Raw genomic sequence first — 24,629 nt, forward strand, 5'->3', positions numbered from 1 at the left:
AGAGTTTCGTTGAGGTTGTTATCTGAGGCCTGGAGCACGACGCGACTTTCTGATTGGCCGATTGCCCTTGTTTTTGCCGGGAAATTTGACGCAGCTGGGGTGCTGAGTGGATGTCACACAGCTGAGTTTAGTCCACACTTGCTCGCCTTGTTCCGGTGGCTCGGCCTTGAGCACGGACTCTAAACCATGGTAAAATTTGGCCGGTATTCTAAAACGCTTTACTTTCTCACCACGACTATTTTTAAAGGCCACAGATGATTAACTGGGTCCTTTAGAGTGTTTTGTTTTTCCTGTTTATAGCGTAAAAATCCCGTTAGTATCTCACTAAAACTATAAAAACACTCTTAAAAATCCGTGTCACTTCAACTAGAGCCTTTTGAATGTCGTTGAGGTGCGGCACAAAAGGGTTTCTGAATACGGTCTATTCGCGTGGTGGTGCTGGTGTCACGTGACAGACAGGACAGCGGGGCTTTCTTCCGCACTGAACAATGGAACAACAGCCAGTAGAATTATACCAAATTTTATTGTAACATGCTCTCATTCATCGTAATTTTACATACAATTGCGTTTCGTCTGGCGTAATAGTGGCGTGGGGACTGCAGCACAGGATACAGGAATGGCTCTGTGCGGTCCTCAAAGTGACCACAAGTCAACACCTCACTCACGGCGGCGATGTCATGTCAATAATTGTGATTTTAGTGCATAAGACCACATATTGAAACAGTTCTGCGCTGCACCTCCACTACTTTCAAAAGACTCTAGTTGAAGTTACACGGGTTTTTAAGGATACTGGCTATGGTTTTAGTGACAGATTAACAAGATTTCCACATTATTAACAGGAGAAAGAATTTTTTGTAACCTTTGAAAATAGTCGTGGTGAAAGAGCAGAGCGTTTCTGAACACGGGCCACAGATCTCGCCAGCACGTAATTATTGCCCTAGAGATAAATGTAGCCTTCAGTAAGTAACTGTCACTGAATCTGGACGCGTCATGTGGTTAGTAAGACCATCGTCATCATCCAAATAACACATAATTATAGCAGGATCTAATCTATCACCCGTAATTTCGTTTCTGCTGAGAAGCGTACAGTGTGTCTGGATGAGTGTGCCGCCCCTGCCACCGTCGCCACCGCCCGCAACACAAGTCTGCGGGAGTGAATGGACGCGGTTCGATCCGTCTGGGCAGCGAGCGCAGATCAGCCTATACATACAAACGAGAGACGTAAACCTTTCCCGCTAACATTCTTCCCTCATTCTTTTCTTATCGTTTAGTGTTCATTATTTACTTATTTATTCATCCACTCATTCATTCATTCATTCAATCATACATTCATTTATTATTTTTACATTTTACGTCTTGTCATGATTCAGTCTGTTATTATAGTTCTTCGTGACGCTAACTTTGTTATTGATGGCGTTGCCTTTCCCCTGACGCATTCTTATATCAAACACGCACGGCAATAAGCAAAACATACAATGCTGCCTAGTACATATCCTTATAATGGTCCGTATTCTGAAACGCTTTGCTTTCTCACCACGACTATTTTTCAAAGGCCACAGAGATGATTAACCGGATTCTCAAGACTCCTGTCAGTAATGTAGAAATCTTATTCATCTGTCAATAGAACCATAAAAAAAACACCATTAAAAAATCGTGGATCTTCAACAACCAGAGTCTTTTGAAAGTAGTGGAGGTGCGGCGCAGAAGTGTTTCAGAATATAGTCCCGTCTTGAAATAGATTTAGAAAAGAGATAAGAAAAATGGTTCTCAAATAGAGTGATAGATGAACTGAATGGACTCAATTGAGTCATTAGGGGCTTTAAAAGATTAGATGAATTTATGGAGAGGTGGAAATAAGTAGGTTTTTTTTTTTCTTCTTATAAGGACTGCCCCGTGTATAGGCCTGATGGCATCTTGCAACTTCCTTTGTTTTCTTTTGTTCTCAATGTGCCGTCTTCTCTCTAGGTCCAATCTCACCAACTAACTCTGCGACGCTGCCTCGTATTCAGAAACGCTTTTGCTTTCTCACCACGACTATTTTCAAAGGCCACAGAGATGTTTAGCCGGATTCTCAAGGCTGTTTTTCCTGTTGATAGTGTAGAAATATTGTTAATCTAGAGCCCTAGAAACACCCTTGGAAACCCGTATAGCTTCAACTAGAGACCTTTAAAACTTGTCAGGATGCGGACTGAAATGTTTCAAAATATGGACCATAACTTATTCTGCGTCTTTTCCCCAGGTCCATTCTCACCACCACCACCATCTCCACCGACACCACCGACACCACCAGCATGCCGGCCAAGCGCGTGCCCACCAGCGACACCACGGAGGCCCTCACGGCGGAGCTGGAGCCCATGACTCCCAAGGAGGAGAGGCCACCTGGGGAGGTGGGCGAGGATGAAACGCAAAAGACACAGCTCAAGAAGGAACTCGGATTGCTGGAGGGCGTGGCCTTCATCCTTGGCATCATTGTAGGCTCAGGTGTGTGTGTGTGTGTGTGTGTGTGTGTGTGTACCAAATTGTTTTTGCATTTTCTCATTTTTGCAATCCTTTATATTAATATTGTTTTATTTTTTATTCTTGTGTATATTTTTGTTTTAGCTTGTTATTATTATTATTATTATTATTATTATTATTATTATTATTATTATTATTATTATTATTATTATTATTATTATTGTTGTTGTTGTTGTTATTGCTGTTGTTTTCACACGAATCTGTATGGTACAGTAGTCTATGTATGTGTATATTCTGGAAAGCTAAATATTATCAGATTTTCTTCTCTTTTTTCTTTTGAGTTCTCTTGATGATGTAACAAATAATAATAATAATAATAATAATAATAATAATAATAATAATAATAATAAAAATAATAATAATAATAATAATAATAAAATAATAATAATAATAATAATAATAATAATAATAATAATAATAATAATAATAATAATAATAATAAAAATAGTAATAAAATTTTATAATAAACATCTTGAGAGACAAAAATATACAAGGGAAAAGCATGATGATATAATGTAATGCTATAATGTAAAAAAATTCTAAACACCAGTACCAATACTAATTATCAGAAAATAGCAAAAGTAATACTAACTGTAGCAATGTGTGTGTGTGTGTGTGTGTGTGTGTGTGTGTGTGTGTGTGTGTGTGTGTAGCAGATGTGAAAATGTTAACACAGTAATTATCAAGGTCTCTCTCTCTCTCTCTCTCTCTCTCTCTCTCTCTCTCTCTCTCTCTCTCTCTCTCTCTCTGTGGTAATTATTGTACATTGGCAACACTGACTGGAGTTACTGTTTTCACGTTTGGTAGCACTGTGTATCGTCAGTCACAATGGTACCACAGGCCAGTGCAGACCCAGCTGTTTCCTTCTGTTAATGTGTGAGTTTGTGTGTGTATTTATGTTGTTTTGTCCTGTTATGTACTGTGTTCGTGCTGTGTTGCATGATTGTCATTAATTGTTTATATTGAGTTAATGTGTTGTGTAATTGTCGGTAGTTATTTTTGTCTGTATCTGTTACAAATATGAGAGCCTGGTATTTTGTTGAATAAAGCTTGGAGTTGCCACCAAGCGTTTCAGTCTCATTACACTCTCTCTCTCTCTCTCTCTCTCTCTGCAGGCATCTTCATCTCGCCCAAGGGAGTGCTGAGGGAGACAGGCAGCGTGGGCATGTCGCTGTTGGTGTGAGTGATGTGTGGCCTCATGTCGATTGTGGGCGCGCTATGCTATGCAGAGCTGGGCACATCCATACCAAAATCAGGCGGAGACTATGCGTACATTAATGCTGGCTTTGGCTCCCTCCCTGCCTTCCTTTTCCTCTGGGCTGCCAGCCTCATCTTTGTGTAAAGTTAAGTTTGTTGTGCAAGTGTTCAAGTGGTGGCCATCATGTCTTTATAAGTGCATAAGGGTTTTGCCATCTTACTAATATCTTACTTGATCTTAATACTTAGTGCTGTGATAACTTTACAATGAAAACTGTAACTTAATGCTCATCTAGAACATTTCACATTCCTTAGTTCACTGTTATATTATCGAAGCTTTGGCCTTCTCTCTGTAATGTGTTGTTATACTGGTACAGTGCCTGTGTCCCTCTTACTTGATCTTAGTACTTATTAATGCCATGATAACTATGCACACTGTATATAACCTTAATGTTCACCTCCCATTCAAGCATCCAAAACTGTACATATTCCTTAGTTCACTGGCATATTGCTAATGCTTTGGTCTTCCTCAGTAGTGTGTGCTATACTGATGCCTCTGTCCCTCTCCAGGCCCACCACCAATGCCATCATGGCGCTGGCCTTTGCCAAGTATGTGATTCAACCGTTCTTCCCCAACTGTGACCTGCCAGACGATGCTGTGCGGCTCATTGCAGCACTGTCCATATGTGAGTGATGTTTTGGTCCTGGAGCACACACACACACACACACACACACACAAGGAGTACAAAGAGTAGTCACTATGATGGTTCCGGAGTTGAGTAAGTTGACCTATGAAGAGAGATTAAGAATGCTGAAAATTCCTATCCTTGAAAATAGGAGACAGAGAGGGGATTTAATAAACATCTATAGAATGATAAATGGTATGAAAAATATGAACAAAGAATGTTTTATAACTTTAGACACACAGAGTACAAGGGGACACGGTAAGAAATTGAAGAAGTAAGAAGTTGAAGAACTGTTGAAGAGACATCAAAAAGTATAATTTTCCTCACAGAAGTGTGAACAAATGGAATGAACTCAGTGAAGATGTTGTCAATGCCATAACTGTCCATACTTTTAAGACCAAACTGGATATATACAGAGATGGGATACTATGAGATTACTCCCCTCCCATAAACCACAACTAGGTAAACTAGGTAAACACACACACACACACACACACACACACACACACACACACACACACACACACACACACACTGTTTTATTTATTTATTTATTTTTATATATTTATTTATTTTTTTTCATTCTTATAATTCCAGCATCTTTTCATCTTTAGATATATAGATATTTATTTTTACTGCACCAAGAAAAATATATACAGTATATACACATTATAGGTTGTGGTCCATCAAAAAACACATTAAAAAGGTTTTGACCAGTTCTTATGCTTTTACAAATATTACATCATACAGAGTTTCTTTTGACAGATTTACTATATTATGTATATTATGGTTCTCTGTAATAATGAAAGGCATTGTTTATTATTTCTTATTCTGTTTAGAGTTGTGTAGTTTTTTAATATTTGACTGTCACTGTGTCCTCCCCATCCAGGCTTCCTGACAGCACTGAATTGCTGGAATGTACGAGTCACCACCAAGCTGCAGGATTTCTTCATGGTGACCAAGATTGGTGCATTGCTCATTGTCATCATTGCTGGCATCGTCCACCTTTGCATGGGTGAGTGTTTGAACAAGTGAGCCAGTGAGTGAGTGAGTGAATGTGTCTTTAGCAGCATTGCCCTTCACTGCAATGCCATCAGCCAGTCAGTCAGTCAGGTGTCAGTCTACATTATATTAATTTTGGGGAGTCTTGTATCCCATAGCTATTAAGTATATTTTAAAAGACTGATGTTTACTTTATTTTTTGTAGGGATAGAACAAAATCATATGTGTCTGAGACCTCACATAGCAAGTTTGATTGATCCTGTTGTGAAATCTTGTTAATTGTAATAGCACACCAATCTAATCATTCTTTAGTGCCTTCAGTTATATGTGTTCATGTTTCCTATGGCTTTCTATTTTAACCCTTGTTTAAGTCTTGTTAGTAAGCCATTTTTATGCATAGAACTTTGCTCTATTGTGCTTTTGTTGATTCTTTACAGTCAAGATGTGAAAAATCCAAGTTCCAGAACACATTAAAAATTCCTAACAGTCTTTCTGAAGTACACAAAAAAAAAAAATCTACATCATAATAATCTTCACCTCCACTTTTTAGGCAACACTCAGAACTTCCACAACTCCTTCCAGGGCATCAGCACTGAGCCAGGCGAGATAGCTGTCTCCTTCTACTCAGGCATATTTTCCTATGCTGGATGGAACTACCTCAATTTCATGACGGAGGAGCTGAAGAACCCATTTGTGTGAGTACCGTCTCTCCCTCACTTGGCACCACACTGCCACTCACACCAGCTGGTTTGTAGGCCTTGGCTCAAGCCTTACTGTGACAAGACACAAACACAAGGCAAAGCAGGACTGACTGTGAGGTGCTTCCCTTATGGTCCAAGCAGTAAAAACTTGTCCTTTTGGGTTGTCAGATTTGGGTTCAAGCTCTAGTCAGGTTTACCTCGCTCATTTATGATAGATTAATTTCTTGCTGTTTTTGTAATGGAGAGCATACTTCTTTGTAGAGTTGTGATAGAATGGTCTATCTTTTAAGCATATACCTTTGCTTTTTATCTGTTATCTATAAATCGTGATATGTGAATCATCTTTTTCCATTTTGGACTTGTATATTTTGCAAATGATCTATATGTCTTTGTATCAAATTAACATGCCACTTAAAGGTATCATGAATGCAAATTACCTTTCTGTTTTTGTATTATTTTGATTTCTTTGTTGGAGTGACAAATATTGTTTCATTGGTTACAGTGTTTTCCTCATAAAGTATTTTTGTTCCTTCCTTGGATTCTGTATAACTATTTTTGTATAAATTTATGTGAAGGAAATAGTAATATCTTGTTCACATTATGGGTTTTCTATACATTACATCTTCACAAGAAATAATTAAGAACAGCTTCACTAGAATATGAGCAACATTGTGAAGGTTATGTCCTGTTAGTACATAATTAATTTTGAGAAATACAAGGAGCTCAATGATCAGATATCACCACCAGTCACCACCAGTCCTGTTAACATCACACCCTGCCCACAGTAACCTGCCCCGGGCCATCTACATCTCTCTGCCACTGGTGACGCTGGTCTACGTGATGGCCAATGTTGCCTACCTGGCTGTGCTCTCCCCTGTCGACATGCTGGCCTCTGATGCCATTGCTGTTGTGAGTACACCATTGACAGCTTCCATGAGTAATTTGCATTGTGTTGCTGATGGCACCATGTGACTGTTGTGGCACAAGTGATAGAGAAGTTAGTCAGATCATTCAGTAATTACTTTTATATAGAACGTAATTATAGCAGACATTGCTCGGACTTTTCTAGTGTTTTGAGTCCATTCATTAAACTTTACAATTATATGTAATAGCTTAGATATTTTGGTTCTCCTATTAGCATACCACAGTGTATTTATGTTAGAGGAAAAGACAATAATCAGGAATTATCATTAATATTAAGTTTGGCTTATCTAGCAGCTGCAGACTTCAAGCATTATATAATATGAGAATTACTTACCTTTCTAAATTTTCTCCCCATTGTTTTTTAATAATTTTATCACACACTATCCAAGCTAATGGTCAGTGTTACAGAACATAACCTTAGTTGTTGTTGTTGCCTTGATGACAGACCTTTGCTGACCGTCTAATGGGCAGCGGCAGCTGGGTGATGCCCTTGCTGGTGGCCCTCTCAGCCTTTGGTGGTCTCTCAGTGCACATCATGACTTCCTCCAGGTGGGTGTTGCTCCCGCTAGCCTTTCAGATCTATTTTCATCTGTTCACCACCTATTTTGTTTGTTGATGTAATATATATATAATTTTCCCAGCTGATTCATCACTTCCTGACTGCCTGTTCTTAGATAGGGAAAACTAGCTAAATCCCACTACATCCACACATCTCAGGCTATCTATCTCTATACCAGGCTTGTTTTATCCTTCAGGGTAGATAGGTAAGGCAAGGCATCAACATCAGGGTCTGGAGAAAATTTAACTGCTCTTCCTCTCATACACTTGACTCATCATAACCACAAATGCATACTACTTCACTTCAGGATTATCTAGCTCTTTTTGACTGAGGAATTTAGGCTTTCTTAATTCAAAACACAATTAAGAAAACTAAGAGAACTTGTAAAAGAAGCCATCAGGCCTACATGTGGCAGTCCATGCATGGAACATACTGACACATCTATTTCTATCTTTCATTGTCATCCATTAATTATAAGAAACATAAGAAAATTCTCTCTCTCTCTCTCTCTCTCTCTCTCTCTCTCTCTCTCTCTCTCTCTCTCTCTCTCTCTCTCTCTCTCTCTCTCTCTCTCTCTCTCTCTCTCTCTCTCTCTCTCTCTCTCTCTCTCTCTCTCTCTCTCTCTCTCTCTCTCTCTCTCTCTCTCTCTCTCTCTCTCTCTCATACCTAAACTCACATCTGGTGTTATACTCCTGCGTTCAGGTTTTCTGTCATATATGAATAGCAGTAGTGTTTGGTGAAAATACCACTGTGCTATATTAAGAGATTTCCTGCTTCAGTTATAACCACTAATGATGATGGAGTTCAATTCTAAAGTTATCTTATTTATTTAACAGAGAATCCACTTTATTCAAGAATTTAGATATACTTGATTGCAAGATTTCCATGAGCTCCACAATCCATTCCTTTCATACACTCCCTCTACTCTCTGTCAGATTTAGAGCACAAGTTATGACTGGTAGTAATGCCCCACTCACCAGCTTAATGATGTTGACAGGTTGTGCTTCGTGGGTGCAAGACAAGGCCACTTCCCAGACAACCTTGCTCTCATCAACTGCAAATGCAACACTCCAATGTCTTCTCTCATCTTCCTGGTAAGACATTGTGCAATGCTATGTGTGTGTGTGTGTGTTCATAGGTTTTTTATTATTGTCATTAACAGATTCATTGCTGTGGCTTTTATGTATTTTAAAACAGTATGTGTGACACCTTTCATAATTTTTGTGAATAGTAGCTTTGGTTCAATTAGTCCTCTACATGTTGCAGTTGTGTTCTTTTGAAGTTGGACAAAAACAACATAATTTTTTGTGTTATTTTCAATGTTTTTTTTGTCAGTAAAATACTACTACCACTACTACTGTGTGTGTGTGTGTGTGTGTGTGTGTGTGTGTGTGTGTGTGTGTGTGTGTGTGTGTGTGAGCATGCATCATGGTCCTTATGGTGTCCCCTCAGGATGTGCAGTGTGAGCTAATATTTTGACAGATGGAAAGAAGTATGGAAGTGAATGTACTTATGTGTACATTATTGCTTACCTACACAAACATTTTTTAGTTCTTAACTTCATCAGTCTTTAGTTTCCAAGTTGATGTATTTGTATGAAAAGTGATTGATGAGTTTCCCTAGAGTTATTAATAGATTTATACACACACACGCACACACACACACACACACACACACACACACTTACACACACACACACACACACACACACAAACACACAGTTTTTATATATTTTTCAGTCAGACAGAACACATCCTCACAAATGAAGAAAATAGATTTAGGTTGGAATGTTTAGTTAACTTGGTGCGTCTAAAAGTGAATATTTGTCTAAATGCAGTTTGTCTATTATTTTCTTGTAATTACCTTCTGTATCAGAACAAAAGCATGTGGGACTAGTTCAAAGTACCTGGTGCCACAGCCCCACATGATGAGATCTGGCACAACTGTCTGTAATGCCCCTTCCTGCTCTCCTTCACTCAGTCATTAACAGTTTGTCTTACCGAATGAGAGGTTGACAAGGCATTCCATTTTAACCACAGCTTGGAATATTCATAAAGACTCACCTCCACTTCCTCTCCTTCTTCTTCCAGGGCCTGTTGTCACTGGTCTACCTCTCCACCACGGACATCTACTGCCTCATTGACTACGCCAGCTTTGTAGAGAGTTCATTCATCCTGTGCAGTATCGCCATTCTGCTGTACATGTGCTGGAAATACCCTGACATGGAGCGGCCCATCAAGGTGAGCACCAGACAGCAGTGGTGGCTGTGATTATGATCTGCCTGTGGTTTTATTTTTATTTATTTATATATATTTTTTTTTATTCATTTATTGTTATTTGTTTATTTATTTATTTGTTGTGTGTGTGTGTGTGTGTGTGTGTGTGTGTGTTTTCTCACAACTCAATATGGATTATGATGATGATTCAGCCTTAGAAAATGGAGCAATGGAAGAAGATGGAATAACAGGATAAGAAAAAAAGACTGAAAGAGGAAAAGCAGGAGAAAAATAGGGCTAGCAGGAGAAGGAGAATAGGATGTTACTTGGGAACAACAGCAATTGATCTGAAAGGAGAGGTGAAAACCCCACACTGGTGGATTACCAGTTTCAGGAATCATGGCCTGCTGTGTCAGAATGCTGGCCCAGGGAGTCAATCCCCAACAACTTGGTCTCATGGCTGCCTTTACAGGAAAACCTGTTTCATCAAGTCTGTTCACTGAAAGCTGAACTAGGCAAGCTGTGTCACCCTAGATGAATTAGTGAGAAATAAAGAAAATGTATCAATAAATGCATCGCCAACATGAGTTAGGCACCACTGCTGCCACACAACCACCACATCAATACATACTACCTCCTCAGAGCTTATTTATAGTTGAAATGTATAATTATCATGATGATCTGTTGAACAACAGACAAACCACTTCACTCTGAGAAGGCTGTGTGTGTGTAGCTAAAAGAGGACATAGTTATCACAGAAATTATACTAAATATATAGACAAATGGCATGCTGATAATTAGAACAGGACACAGATGCCACAAGACTACAATGCCTCCCTCTCTGTGCAGGTGAACATCATCGTTCCCATCGCCTTCATGCTGGTGTGTGGCTTCCTGGTGTTTCTGCCGCTGTATGTGCGGCCATATGAGGTGGGCATGGGCCTGCTCATCACTGGCTCTGGGGTGCCTGCCTACTTCCTCTTTGTGTACTGGCAGAACAAGCCAAAAATTGTAAGAACAGCACTTGGTGAGTGGTCTGTTTATGGTTGTCCTTTTGTTCATGGGATGTTAGGCCAGTGTGCCACAAAATAGTAGCAACACAATACTGAGTGGTATGAATGAGCCCTTACTTGTGGAGGGGCACTGAAAGACTAGGGCTTTCTTTTCCATCTTTCTTGAATATTTCTTGATAATGTGAGTAATATTCACTGTTTGCCATATTTTCCTTGGCAAGAAAATAAATGATGAACAGTATGGTTTACCACCTTCTTACATTAAACTATTTCAGTGCCATCTATTCACTCACCAACAGCTGGAGCAAGGCATATACATCCATACTTTCATTCATATAATAATGTAATAACATTCTCAGTACTTTTTTTACATCTTAGCCTCAAGCTTTATAAATTTATGTGCATCTATATCTATACTAAGCAGACATTCTCACAAAAAGTACAGAGAATTAAACTATCCATTCCCTCACACAGCATCACCTGACCTGGTGTCCACACATCCAAAACTGACATTGTCCTGTGTCCTTCCAACAGACCAACTCACTGTTTGGACACAGTTGCTCTTCGTATCTGTGAAAACTGAGTGAGGAGTGACTGACTGCACCTCCTCTACCATTACTACCATCACTGCTGCTGCTACTGCTGCTGCTGCCCTACCACAGCTGCCAAGAAACGCACGTGTGTGTGTGTGTGTGTGTGTGTGTGTGTGTGTGTGTGTGTGTGTGTGTGTGTGTGTGTCATCATATCATACAGCCTTCACATATTTTATCCACTCGGTTATGGTTCTGTGCATCATGGCAAATCACACTGCTGGTAGACAATGGATATCTGAAATGTTCCCTACTTTAATCCCCTCTGAACTGCTGTTACTGCTGCTGCTGCTGGATCCTTGGTGATCTGTTTGTATTTTTGCTCAAGTGGTTTGTGTGTGTGTGTGTGTGTGTGTGTGTGTGTGTGTGTGTGTGTGTGTGTGTGTGTGTGTGTGTGTGTGTGTGTGTGTGTGTGTGTGTATACTGATGGACCTTGGGGGGGCAGCTGGATGGTGTGAACTGTGTTGTCAGTGATGACAACATGCACACACACATGTGGCAAAAGCAACACAGCAACAGATTTGTCAGCCTGGATATGCTCTTTGTAATCTGTGATACTTTTCAGAAGGGGAATATTGAAGGTTTTATACATTATTTTTTATTGTATTTTGGTCATAGGCTGATTTTGCACCACTTTATCTGATAATTTGAAATTGGTTCTGAACCCAAGAAATACTTGAAGGTGCAATTTTCAGATAAATTGAATAGTATTCCAATTGTACATAGAGATAACAGTAAGTAAGTGAGAGTATTACATATCCGTTTTAGGTATTTTGATTTTTAGGTTTTCACCAAGAGGGTTGTTAGTCCTGGTCTTTGCTTACTGCCTGTCTGGACCTCACAGTGGTGATGAGAAGCCTCAAGCGTGTGACTGTCTGGCAGCTGTGTGGGCCATTCTGGATGAGTATGTGCTGGATGGATGTTAACTGGCACCACATGAGCTTATTTGTTGGCAGATCCAGATGTTGGGAGTACCACAGTTGCTGAGACAATGAGGCAGTCCTGTTAGGGAAGTTTAGTGACTGAACACTGAAGGTTGACCAAACTCCTCTTGGGCTACAGTTATCATTGTACTCATAGCTCAATGGGTAAAGAGTTGTGTACCTTGAATGTTTTGATGGGAATCCTAGTGCTATTCCCCTTATGCCTTGCTCAGCAGGTGTCTGTGAGACCTGTGGATGGTGGTGTTATCAGTCAAAAATGTTTTATTGTCCCACATTTTTTCCCATTGTCTTTAACATTTTCCCTTAGTATTAAGTCCAATAATCCACAGACTCTCCTCACAAATATAACAGATGACAGATGCTAAGGAGGTCACAGGACTTAAAATTGAGGGAAATGCTAAACACTGGGAGTGAGTGTGGCAAATTACATGACCTCTGACCAGACTAGACCAACAGGATAAATGAACATGGCCTAACTCCAGGCTGTGCTGTGTGGAGGCAGTCCTGGGGTGAGGTGACAGCTGGTGTGACACTCATAGTCACTGGAGCAGCCAAGAAGCCTCACGACAATTATAAATTGATTAGCTTTGGCACAAGCCTTTGTTATTAGCTAGGCTTGCCTCCTTCACAATGCTCCTGTCTTCCCTTCTGGTGGTCAGCCACTGCCTGCACCTCTGCCTTGTAGGGAATTTACCCCCTGCTCATGAGTGACACGATGAAGAAAAGGAAATAAATGTACATCTTTTCATCTCTGCATCAGACAAATGAGGGCTGTGTGTGTGTGTGTGTGTGTGTGTGTGTGTGTGTGTGTGTGTGTGTGTGTGTGTGTGTGTGTGTGTGTGTGTGTGTGTGTGTATTTCATAATTTATCTTATTCTTTTTCTGGGCATTTATGGTGCTGAAAGACAAGAAAGTTCATGCATACTTTATGATCACTCATTATTAATCTTTTTATTTTATTATCCTTTTCATTATCATCAAGACCATGCTGGGCTTTAATTAATGTGTGTGTGTGTGTGTGTGTGTGTGTAATTATAGATATATAGTTGTATTCATGTCCGGTGGCAAATCAAATATATTTTGCTCATTGGTGAGAGAGAGAGAGAGAGTAGTTTTGGCCCAACAGTAGGTAATGATGTGTAAAGCATATTTTTCTAGGAGCAAAAGAGGCAATGTGTCCGCCAGGCATCAACGTCACTTCATTGTTACCATGTTTCTAAGAATGAAATAAATGTGCCTTTTTTACAGCTAGCTTGTTTAATTGTCATCAAGTGTGTGTGTGTGTGTATGTGTGTGTGTCATGCGAATCTTTCTGGACTAGCCGTCCCAGCTATTCTCTCTAGAGTTTAGAGATCATGATTATGGTTTAAATCCAAGGAAGCTACAGACTTGAGCTTCCTTGAGATGAGTAAGTTGAGACCTGTCACGCAACACGTTCCATTGGCTCACAGCTGAGAGGATGATGATTCGACTCCCGGGCCGAGAGGAGAGGAGCTGTGGGATTTGTCTCCCTCCCTTGCTGGAGTGCAGACCCCCTACTAAGATGCCTCTATTCATGGGGGATCCATCTAAAGTTGTGATCCAAGGCATTCTGTGTAGCATGGTGCAGTGTGACCCACCAGGGATCCATGGTTTGGTGGAGGTCAAGAATTCTACCCATCGTCTACATTCCTTGGTTGAGGTGGTTCCTCGTGAACATGGCGGGTATCGTGAATCATTATTTCTGCTGTTTCTGTCGTATGAGTTAAAATATTTGTCTAGCGATGTCAAAGGATGGCCAAACATAAAACAAGCGGTGGTTGGTAATATTCAAGAACAGCAGGCGAGGATTGAAAACCGTAGTGAACTGGTGAAATGAGCGAAGCTAGGAGGTTGTGGACATGTTCATTATAATGTTGCTTTACCTCAGATGATAAAATACCCATCATGGTGTATATATATTAAAACCAATGCAGTCCAAACATGAATAATCCGAATCCAAAGTTGGAACGAAGCCGGATTCCGGACGGACACCACGATAGCTGTCTCGTGTGCGCACTGCGCAGTGTACTTGGTCGTGAGGAGTGACATCAATGCTTGTCTTTCTCGCCTGAGTCGTTGACGTGCAAGGACGTCTCGTTGTTCTTCTCCTGTGGCCAGAGGTGTACTCTGTCGTTAAGGCCGTGGGTGGTGCACATGTGCCGGACAGCCAGCTGATGGGCGCCAGACTGTAATGGTGATCAGCCAGCTGCTACTGCCACCCGAGCCGGTGAGGCCATGAACTGCTCCTCTCTGCCGCCTCCAGATGGACCATCTGCCCTTCGACCACATCTGGTAAGGCTTGTGTCCATTCCCTAAAACTAGTACAGCTGACTTGGCCTGGCAGTGGCCTTCCTCCCGCTGCCTCGGTATCCCCGCTGGGGATGCCTCCCCGCCCCTCCCTCGTTCCCGCCAACCCTGCCCTATATTTAGGTGGTAGTCTAGAGTGATAGTCAAGCTGGGTACATGGTGCATCCTAGGGCGCATGATGTTTTTCAAAGGATACTTGGAAATAATTGGGTACATGACATGGCTAGTACATGTAAGAGTGCACAGTGGGCAAAGATGTTTTAGAAACAAAATTGTGTGTCATGTAGCATGTACATGACATGGCCAGTATGTATTAGAGTGCACAGTTGTACTCTAATGCATATACATGAAGCAAATTGTGTCATGTAAGAAATTAATTTAAACTTAAATTAAAATAATACAAATTAGCGTATTGTATATTACACTTGGACGCAACTCGCGCCTCACAGGTTTTGAGTTGTAGCATTTTGCTTTATAGTACATCTAGTACTTATAAAACAGTTATGTAGGATGGGGTGATTATTTTTTATTATTAAAACAGAGACCTGCTACTTTAATTTATATTTTTCAGTCTTGAAACTATGCATTTTTTATTTATTTTTTATTTTTTTTTTTGTAATTCATTATCCTATGTGTTAGGATACATAAATATCTCAAAAGCTCCCTTGAAGGTCCATGAGCTTATAAAAGGTTGGGAAGCAGTGGTCTAGAGGATCCGCCTCACTGTCGCGGTGTTCCGCCACTGGTGCCCGTCCTGGCGTCCTTCTCTCCCTTTCTCGAAAGACCGCTTGGTCGGGTAGTGCTTTGGAGGTGACGGACCAAGGGGTTGTACAGAGTGAGGATCATTTCTTTCATTTATGTTCAAATGATCTGCCGATTAAGACAATTATTTTGTTCGGGTTGTTTACGGCTTACGAACATTGTTGGCTGTTTTAGGCTGCTCGATATTGTTACTCCTAAAGGGAAGGAAGTCCTGGATGAGTGTGTGGGTGTACCTTGGCGTCAGCAAAACAAGGTTAGTGAGTGTAAATGATGAGTGTCCATGAAGGGAGGAGGAGGAGGAGGGGAAGAAAAAAATAGTATTAGTACTACTACTACTAATGCAATATGTGGTGTAAATTATTGCATATCGCAGAGTCTCGTGGCGTAATGCATCCCACAATTACGTATTTGCTTTTTATACGAAACATGATTACACTTCTTTCAAGTTCACAGAAAACGGATTTTCACAACAAAAGGAGAACCTCACAGAACCAAGGATTATTTTGAAACACGTCTGTGCCACGCCTCCACTACTTTCAGAAGACTGTAGTTGAAGTTGCAATGGTCTTCAAGGGTGTTTTTATATTTCTGGTGGCAGATAAACAAGATTCCCTTGTTATGAACAAGAGAAAGACTCTAGAGAACTCGGCTGATCAAGTCTGTGACCTTTGAACATTGTCGTATTGAGAGAGCGAAGCGTTTCAGAACACAGGCATCAAACACAACGAGGCGTGATCCAAAGCTGTGTTGGTGCTCCGATCAGAAGAGTGAGACAGCCGCGGCGCTCAGATCACACACACAGTCAGTCCCGCCGCCAGTCGCCGCCCAGCCTCGGATGGCGGAGGGGGTATGCTTGTGTTTCCGATCCGGATAAATTATGTGCTTGTGTTTCACTTGTGACGACTCTCTGACACCTCTGGACGGTTGTGTGTACCTGGCATCCCTGCAACACACACACACACACACACACGTCCATGTACCATAGCTTATAATTTAACAGCAAAACATGATTACATTTATAAAGACATCCAAAATTATAGAACTACAAACCAACGTAACACCATAAGTTAATAAATACAAAATAAGTAACTATCAGATTACACACACACACGCACACACACACACACACACAGGCAGCAGCAGCAGGATCGGATGAATGGAGCCATACCTTCTCATCACCAACAGGTCAAAATGAAAGAGTTTTAAGTGCAGGAAAGTGAAAGGACTCCAGATAAAGTGAAGGAATACAAGTGAAGTGTTCGGAAAGTGTAATCTGACAAAGAAAGTGAAGGAAGAAAGAATGAAAGAGGGCAAGGCGGAGCGGTGCAGAAGGGAGGAACCAAGAAAGGGTACAAAGCAAGGGTTTAAGGACGAGGGAGAGGAGGAGAAAGGTATGGAAGTTAGCGAGAGTGTGGTGACTGTACCCATCGTCATGTATGGAGTACTCGGATCACCTGAAGATCCGCCACCCCAGATTGTCTCACCTGAAGATCCGCCACCCCAGATTGTCTCACCTGAAGATCCGCCACCCCAGATTGTCTCACCTGAAGATCTGCCACCCCAGATTGTCTCACCTGAAGATCCGCCACCCCAGATTGTCTCACCTGAAGATCCGCCACCCCAGACTCTCTCACTTTTAAGATCAGCCTTTTTTTCATAAAAGTCATTTATTGAAACATGAACGCATTAAAAAACTGAGTGGATATAAAAAATGCAGAAAAAAGTTTACTTCATTAAAAGTATGATACAATTAATAGTGTTCATCACTGTGAAGCACTTCTAATGGATATTGTGCAGCAATATGTTCACATAGCTTCTCAAAAGCATTTTTTGAGAATCTGTCGTGCCACATGAATTCCTGCAGGTAGGAGCTTAACATATCTCTTTTGCAGCCACGCATTTTCTTTATATAGCTCTTGTGTCTATTCCAGTAGGATTCAATGGTTTGTGTGTGCACTCCAGTGCGCCTGTCTACAAAATTTACTGAGTGATTCACTGTTTTGTGTTGATATCCTAGACCTTGGATATTACGATATGCTCTCCACTCTCTTTATCGTACGAGTCATCACTGTTTTTATGTTCATTTATGTTACTCCTGCTCTTCCTCCCCTCCCTCCCTCCCTCCCGTCGTTAATGGAAGTGATTAGCGAACAAGCCCTTCCTATCGCTCTTTTCCTCATCTGTGCTTCTTGACGTGTTACCGGTGAGTGGCAGGAGAGTGACCGACGCGCAGGTACATACACACATGCTCAGGTGTCACTCTCAGGTGTGTTTACAATTGTACCTACCTGTCTTGTTTTCATCAGGTGTGTTTTCAATTGTAGCTACCTGTCTTCTTTTCATCAGGTGTGCTTTCATTAAGGTGACAGGCCAGGCCACGAAAGGCGAGCGAGGTCAATGAACTGCTCTTGTCTTTTTACTTATTTATTTATTTATTTATTTATTTTATCTTATTTTATTTATTATTTATTATTATTTATTTATTTATTTATTTATTTATTTTTGTGTTTTGCTTGCTTTCGTTTGAGTTTCCTTTTGAGGTTTATTTTGTTTTGTTAAATTTTTTTTTTTGTGGTTACATTTCATTGTTTTACTTTGTGCATCTTATAATTTTTCTTTTCTCTTTCCATTTCCAGTATGCTATTGTTTACATTTATTGTTTGCCATTTTTCCTTCTCCTTATCCCTTCCTCACTGTTCCTCACAATTTGTACTGCAGGGAAGAAAGGAAGTAAGGAGTTAATAATCTCTCGTCTACTTATTTATGTCCCTACTTCTTTTCTGGGTTGCTTCCGTCAGGGGTCACCAGAGAGAGAAGCAACCTCCAACGCCCGGTCTTCTGCCCTTCCTTAGTCACACTTCCTCAGTCACACTTCCTCAGTCACACTTCTTCAGTCACACTTCCTCAGTCATACTTCCTCAGTCACACTTCTTCAGTCACACTTCCTCAGTCATCACACTTCCTCAGTCACACTTCCTCTGTCACACTTCCTCAGTCATCACACTTCCTCAGTCACACTTCCTCAGTCATCACACTTCCTCAGTCACACTTCCTCAGTCACACTTCTTCAGTCACACTTCCTCAGTCATCACACTTCCTCAGTCACACTTCCTCAGTCATACTTCTTCAGTCACACTTCTTCAGTCACACTTCCTCAGTCATCACACTTCCTCAGTCACACTTCCTCAGTCATACTTCTTCAGTCACACTTCCTCAGTCATCACACTTCCTCAGTCACACTTCCTCAGTCACACTTCCTCAGTCATCACACTTCCTCAGTCATCACACTTCCTCAGTCACACTTCCTCAGTCACACTTCCTCAGTCACACTTCCTCAGTCACACTTCCTCAGTCACACTTCCTCAGTCATCACACTTTCTCAGTCACACTTCTTCAGTCACACTTCCTCAGTTATCACACTTCCTCAGTCACACTTCCTCAGTCACACTTCTTCAGTCACACTTCTTCAGTCACACTTCCTCAGTCACACTTCCTCAGTCACACTTCCTCACACTTCCTCAGTCACACTCAGCCACACTTCCTCAGTCATCACACTTCCTCAGTCACACTTCCTCAGTCACACTCAGTCACACTTCCTGTCACACTTCCTCAGTCACACTTCCTCATTCACACTCAGGTCTTCTTCCCTTCCTCAGTCACACTCACTACAAGCATGTCTTCTTTCATTACATCAGTAAACATTCACGTATGTCTTTCTCTTTTCACTCCCACCAGTACTCACTCAGTACTTCACTCACCACCTCCCGCCTGGTACATTCCTCTCCAGCATTCTCCTTCCCACATGTTCCTCGTCTCTCCTCTTGATACGTCCAGACCACTTCAGTCTCACCTGTCTAGCTTTGTTCCCAGGCCAGTGTATAATTACTGCTGGTTGTTGCTCGTTCACGTTTTTATAATGTAGCTAAACAAAAATAATGACCATCTTTCTGTATAATATTTCTGCTGTTTTATGTAAATATTTGCCTTTCATTATTCCCTTACTACTTAACAAAGATAATGTTCTTTTTGTATGATATTCATGTTCTTTTGCTGATGTGGTTACCTTTAATTGTACCTGTCCTGCCTGGGGTTATGTTAACAGCTCAGGTGAGAGGACGATTGATTTTTCTTATTTTCTTTTCGTTTCATAATTAAACAAAATGTATGATTTTTTTTTTCGTCTAAGATTTGTTTTATTTTTCTTTTCGTTTTGACCTTCAATTCAAGTTTTCCTTTTGTTATTTACCAGTGATTATTAAGAACATAAGAACATAAGAAATAAAGGAAGGTGCAAGAAGCCATCAGGCCTACACGTGGCAGTCCCTGTATGAAATATACCTACCTGTTTCCACCTATCGTCCTCATCTATAAACCCGTCTAATCTTCTCTTAAAGCTCCCTAATGTCTTACCACTAACAACTTGATTACTGAGTCCGTTCCACTCATCTACCACTCTATTTGAGAACCAATTTCTTCCTTTCTCTTTTTAAATATAAATTTTTCAAGCTTGAACCTATTATTTCTTGTTCTGTCCTGGTTACTGATTCTAAGAGTTTTGCTTACGTCCCCCTTGTTATAACCCATACACCATTTAAAGACTTCTATCAGGTCCCCTCTTAACCTACGTCTATCTAAAGAATGTAAATTTGATAGCTTCAACCTCGCCTCGTAAGGAATATTCCTCATCCCCTGTATCCTTTTAGTCATTCTCCTTTGTACTGATTCTAATAGACTTATATCGTTCCTGTAATATGGCGACCGGAACTGCACAGCGTAGTTTAGATGAGGTCTGACCAGCGTCAACTATAACTTTAATATTGCTTCAGGCCTTCTACTTTTAACACTCCTAAAAATGAATCCTAATACACTATTTGCCTCGTTTCTGGCCTCTATGCATTGCTTTCTTAGACGAAGTTCAGAGCTAACTAAAATTCCTAAATCTTTTTCGTACCATGAACTTACCAGAGCTCAGTTGTTTATTGTGTATCTACTGTGTGGGTTTAAGAACATAAGAACATAAGAAATAAGGGAAGCTGCAAGAAGCGACCAGGCTTACACGTGGCAGTCCCTGTATGAAACACACCTACCTATTTCCATCTGTTATCCCCATCCATAAACTTGTCTAATCTTCTCTTAAAGCTCTCTAGTGTCCTAGCACTAACTACATGATTACTGAGTCCGTTCCACTCGTCTACCACTCTATTTGAGAACCAATTTTTTCCTATCTCCTTCCTAAACCTAAATTTTTCAAGCTTGAACCCGTTATTTCTTGTTCTACCCTGGTTGCTGATCCTAAGAATTTTGCTTACATCTCCCTTGTTATAACCCTTATACCACTTAAAGACTTCTATCAGGTCCCCTCTTAACCTACGTCTCTCTAAAGAATGTAAATTCAACAGCTTCAACCTCGCCTCGTAAGGAATACTCCTCATCCCCTGTATCCTTTTAGTCATTCTCCTCTGTACTGATTCTAATAGACCTATATCTTTCCTGTAATGTGGGGACCAGAACTGCACCGCGTAGTCTAGATGAGGTATGGCCAGCGCCAAGTATAACTTTAATATTACTCCCGGCCTTCTACTTTTAACACACTTAAAAATAAATCCTAGTACCCTATTTGCCTTGTTTCTGGCTTCTATGCATTGCTTCCCTAGACGGAGGTCAGAGCTAACTATAACTCCTAAATCTTTCTCGTACCCTGTACCTACCAGAGTTTGGCTGTATAATGTGTACCTATTGTGTGGGTTTCCTCTACCTACGCTAAGCACTTTGCATTTATTGATATTAAATTGCATTTGCCATCTATCCGTCCATTCATTCATTCTATCTAAGTCTGCCTGCAAGGCGATGGCATCCGATTCTGACCTAATTAATCTACCTATCTTTGTGTCATCCGCAAATTTACTAACATCACTACTAATTCCACTATCCAAGTCATTGATATACATTAGAAATAACAATGGCCCTAATACTGATCCCTGTGGCACCCCACTAATTACATGACCCCACTCGGATTTCGAGCCGTTTATTACCACTCTCTGTCGCCTGTCACTAAGCCATGACTCTATCCAGCCTAATACCTTCCCATCTATCCCGTGTGCCCTAACCTTTCTCAGGAGCCTTTGATGGGGTACCTTGTCAAATGCTTTACTAAAGTCCAGATATAAGATATCATAACTATCACCATTATCTACTGCCTCGTACACCCTACTGTAAAAACTTAACAAGTTTGTCAGGCAAGACTTCCCCTTCGTGAAGCCATGCTGTGACTGATTTATCAAGTTATGTTTGTCTAAATGTTCCCTAATGTTCCTCGCTATTATTGACTCTAACATTTTACCTACAACTGAAGTTAAGCTGACAGGTCTATAATTAGACGCTAAAGTTTTATCTCCTTTCTTAAAGATGGGTACTACATTAGCCTGCCTCCACATTACTGGTACCTCACCCGACTCCAGTGATTTCCTAAAGACAGAAACTAACGGCTCCCTAATAATCTCTTTACATTCCTTAAGTACTCTGGGATATATTTCATCAGGTCCTGGTGACTTGAACTTTTTTAGCCTATCTATCTCCTGTTCCACTATCTCCCTAGTTATGGAAATATCTGTCAGCTTCTCATTCTCATCTGCTCTAAACACCTGTTCACTATCTGGCATATCCTGTATGTTTTCCTGGGTGAAGACAGTTAAAAAATAATCATTCAGAAGTTTACTAATCTCCTCCCCAGAACTAACCAGCTCCCCATCTGCTGCCTTTAATGGACCTACAGTATCCTTATTCTTCGTCCTGTGCTAAGTACATTGCATTTTTTTATGTTAAATTGCATTTGTCGTCTGTCTGTCCATTCGTTCATCCTATCTAAATCTGCCTGCAAGGCGATGGCATCCAATTCTGACCTAATTAATCTACTTATCTTCGTGTCATCCACAAATTTACTAACATCACTATTAATTCCATTTTCCAAGTCATTGATATATATATATATATATATATATATATATATATATATATATATATATATATATATATATATATATATATATATATATATATATATGTTACAGTCAATACCTGAATCCAGACAATTTGTAAAGTGACTTATTTTTTCAGGCAATTTGTGAACTGCCTGGTTAGGTTAGGTTAGTTTAGGTTAGGTTAGGTTAGGTTAGGTTAGGTTAGGTTAGGTTAGGTTAGGTTAGGTTAGGTTAGGTTACCTGAATCCAGACCTAACCTAACCTAACCTAACCTAACCTAACCTAACCTAACCTAACCTAACCTAACCAGGCAGTTCACAAATTGCCTGAAAAAATAAGTCACTTTACAAATTGTCTGGATTCAGGTATTGACTGTAACATATATATATATATATATATATATATATATATATATATATATATATATATATATATATATATATATATATATATATATATATATATATATATATTATTAAAAACAACAATGGCCCTAATACTAATCCCTGTGGCACCCCACTAATTACATGACCCCACTTAGATTTAAAGCCGTTTATTACTACTCTATGTCGTCTGTCGCTTAGCCATGACTTTATCCAGCCTAACACCTTTCCATCTATCCCGTGTGCCCTAACCTTTCCAAGGAGCCTCTAATATCAATATCGGTATCAATATTGATATCAATTCTGATATCAATACTCTCCAAACTGCAATTCATATTCTGAAAAATCAGGATTCATTGCATCATATTAATGAAATCGTAAATCTCCGACGAGGTGTATAGGACTATCATAAGTGTCGGTTTTCTTTGTCATTCACACACACACACACACACACACACACACACACACACACACACACACACACACACACACACTCACTCACTCACTCACTCACTCACTCACTCTCTCTCTCTCTCTCTCTCTCTCTCTCCTCTCTCTCTCTCTCTCCTCTCTCTCTCTCTCTCTCTCTCTCTCTCTCTCATCTCTCTCTCCTCTCTCTCCTCTCTCTCTCTCTCCTCTCTCTCTCTCTCTCTCACTCTCTCTCTCTCTCTCTCTCATCTCTCTCTCCCTCCCTCCCTCCCTCCCTCCCTCTCTCCTTCATTCTCTCTCTCTCTCTCTCTCCTCCTCTCTCTCTCCTCTCTCTCTCTCTCTCTCTCTCTCTCTCTCCTCTCTCCTCCTCTCTCCTCTCTCCTCCCCTCTCTCTCTCTCTCCTCTCTCTCTCTCTCTCTCTCTCTCTCTCTCTCTCTCTCTCTCTCTCTCTCTCTCTCTCTCTCTCTCTCTCTCTCTCTCCCCTCTCTCTCCCTCCCTCCCTCCTCTCCTCCCTCCCTTCCTCTCTCTCTCTCTCTCTCTCCCTCCCTCTCCTCCCCTCCCTCCCTCCCCTCCCTCCCTCCCTCTCTCTCTCTCTCTCTCTCTCTGTCTCTCTCTGTCTCTCTCTCTCTCTCTCTCTCTCTCTCTCTCTCTCTCTCTCTCTCTCTCTCTCTCTCTCTCTCTCTCTCTCTTTTTTCAGCGTGTCGTTTGTCACTGTATTGGGATAAGCTGTTAAGTATTTATGTATAGTGTAGATAACAGCTTTAGTGCAGCCACTTCTTATGTACAATTGATGCCTTTACATGTAGTGAACATAACTCAGAGCGGTGAGCCTTGACTCTCTCCAGGCCGTGAACTTGGAGTTGATCACGCACCAGTCCACCAATCAGAGGCCACCTTAAATTTTATTTTGCAGTAAAAGAAATTAGCAAAATTTGAGGGGGTAGGGGCGAGGTTTGAGAGGGTAGTAAGGAAGGGATGAAAATGGAAACCTGTGGCTGTGGCGAAGACCCCTGAGGACCCAGACCCCCCTAAGAGGGACTCAGAGGGCAAGGCGGTGGTGGGCCGCGGTAAGAACAGGCCCAAGAAGGTGAAGGCGCCTAGCCTGCCTGAGGTGAAGGCCGCCATCGAATCTCCTCGACGCCAGCAGCTCGAGGCGAAGAAAGGAAAGCAGCGGGCTGAGAGAGCCAAGCAGCAGCGTGCGCTGGACAGCGTGCGCCGCTCTTGGCAGGAGGAAGAGAAGGAGGCCACTCTCGCCATAGCGCCCCACATGCGGCGCTACATCGTTGGCCCACGCGGCGCCACACTGCGGGAAGTGTGCCAAGAGTTCGCTGGCGTGCGAGTGAGTGTGCCGCCTCCCTCAGACACCCGCACCGCCACCATCAGGTTGTGCGGACCTGCCCGG

General features: G+C 41.2%; 1 long non-coding RNA gene and 1 pseudogene across 3 annotated transcripts in view; both read left to right on the plus strand.

Moving 5' to 3' along the window:
• Positions 1 to 1,906: 1,906 nt before the first annotated feature.
• Positions 1,907 to 13,595, plus strand: LOC135102135 (Y+L amino acid transporter 2-like; annotated as a pseudogene).
• Positions 13,596 to 13,837: 242 nt separating this feature from the next.
• The window catches only part of LOC135102136 (uncharacterized), a 78,490-nt gene continuing 67,698 nt past the window's right edge, over positions 13,838 to 24,629 (plus strand). The window contains exon 1 of one of the 3 annotated variants that reach the window (XR_010269537.1): positions 13,838 to 14,661. This is a non-coding gene — a long non-coding RNA (uncharacterized LOC135102136). The remainder of the gene's footprint in view (positions 14,662 to 24,629) is intronic. The other 2 variants (XR_010269538.1, XR_010269536.1) reach the window with 2 other exon arrangements.

Source organism: Scylla paramamosain, chromosome 7 (genome assembly GCF_035594125.1).
Source record: "Scylla paramamosain isolate STU-SP2022 chromosome 7, ASM3559412v1, whole genome shotgun sequence".
NCBI classification, from domain to species: Eukaryota; Metazoa; Arthropoda; class Malacostraca; order Decapoda; family Portunidae; genus Scylla; species Scylla paramamosain.